Source organism: Elephantulus edwardii, unplaced genomic scaffold (assembly GCF_000299155.1).
Source record: "Elephantulus edwardii isolate Elephantulus edwardi_28Jun2011 unplaced genomic scaffold, EleEdw1.0 scaffold00129, whole genome shotgun sequence".
NCBI lineage: Eukaryota > Metazoa > Chordata > Mammalia > Macroscelidea > Macroscelididae > Elephantulus > Elephantulus edwardii.
The window spans coordinates 2662050-2664048 of NW_006399879.1; positions in this window are offsets into that span (position 1 = coordinate 2662050).

Sequence of the window (1999 nt, forward strand, 5' to 3'; positions counted from 1 at the left end):
GACTCTCCACCTTTCCTCTCGTGATGTTTTGTTCCAAGGACTGGCCCCTCTTGACAACATGCCTGACATATGTGTGACAGAATCTCACCATTTTTTCCTCTGAGAAGCACCCTGGTTCCATTTCCTCCAAGACTTCTCTTTTCTGTTGGCAGACTCGGGGTTAGTCATTAATCTTCTTCAGTGGCGCTGATTCTTCCCTCATCCTTATTCCCAGCAAGCCTCCATACAGTAAAAACACTGCTGCTTCCTGAACCATACTCAGCATTGTGCTTTGTTTGAGCCGACTGTTAAAGCCACTGCACCAATTGATCTCTCTTTCACTGACCCTCTGCTTTCCCAAGTTTGCTGTCTCTCCTGGGACTGGTCCCTCTTGATAACAAGTCTAACGTACCAGTAATCGAGTCTCACAACCTTTGCTTCTGAGAAGCACTTGAGTGGCACTTCTTCTGAGATAGAGTTGTTTGCTCTGGAAAGACATGAATTATTTAACACTCTTCACCAAAGAAGAACTAATGCCTTTGAACCAACGCGCTGGCAGCGGCACCTAACAGCAACTGTGCTTTCTCATCCCAACTGAACAGCAACCTTGCAGTTTGTTGTTAGGTGCCGTCAAGCCAAGTACGACCCATAGCAACCCTACAAACAACAGATCTGAATCCTGTCCTAGCCTGTGTCATCCTCACCTTTCTGATGTACTTGAGCCCATGGCTGTAATCACTGTGAATCCATCTCATTAAGGATCTTCCTTTATTTCGCCACCCCTGTACCTCTCCAAGCATGATGTCCCATTTCCAAGAAATAGCCTCTCTCAGCAATGTGCCCAAAGTATATGAAGCTTTGTCTTCCTTGCAACCCATTGCTCGTTAAACCAACATTTCAGTAGAGACCTGAACTGTGAGCCACAGACAGTGACCTAACACAGCCTGGTCCAGGTTCTCAGTAAGTGCTTGTTGTAGGAGAAGGACCTCGTGCGGGCTTCCTGTCACCCCACCCAAGCCGAGCCCCTTGATGTGCAGGGCCTGGGGGAGACCCTGCCCCTGTTGTTATTATTTGTCATTGAGTCGCTTGCTACTCATACCGACCCTGTGTACAACAGCCCTGAAACCTGCTCTATCCTGTGCCAACCTTGTTATCTCTAACCAACTTACCCTCATTACCCAAGTCACTGAATCAACCCATCTCATCAAGGATCTTCCTCTCCTGTGCTGTCCCTCCACCCTCCCGAGCATGACATTCCTTTCCAGGGACTGGTCCCTCCTTGCAAAACGTCCAAAGTAAGTCAGAAGCTTCAGAATCCTTGCCTCCAAGGAGCAGCCTGGTCTCACCCTCTTCAGGATGAACCTGTTTGTTCTCCTTGCAGTCCATGGTATATTCAACACTCTTCTCCAGCACCACAGCTCAAAGGCATCAATTCTCTATCATCCCTAGTCAGGCTCACCTTAGTCTCCAGACTGACATCATTGCTTTTAAGTACTCTGGAGAGGTCCCTGACAGCAGACTTTCAAATAGTCTTTTGATTTTCTGGCTGCTGGTACCAAGAGTGTTGGTTGTGGAGCCAAGCAAACTAAAGCTGTTAACAATCTCAATCTCTTCTTCATATATCATGATGCTGCCAGTCGGCCCAGTGGTGAGAATCCTTGTTTTCTTGATGTTGAGCTTCAATCCATATTGAAGGCTGCAGTCCTTGACCTTCTGCAGCAAGCGCTTCAGGTCCTCCTTAGTTTCAGCAAGCAGGGTTATGCATCAGAGAGCTGAGCAATGAGTAGGGATGATAGAAGAATTGATGCCATTGAGCTGTGGTGCTGGAGAAGAGTACTGAATATACCATGGACTTCCAAGAGAGCAAACAAGTCCGTCCTGGAGAGGGCAAAACCAGGATGCTCCTTGGAGGCAAGGATTCTGAAGCTTCCTCTGACCTACTTTGGACATGTTGCAAGGTGGGACCAGTCCTTGGAGAGGGACGTTATGCTTGAGAGGGTGGAGGGACAGCACAAGAGAG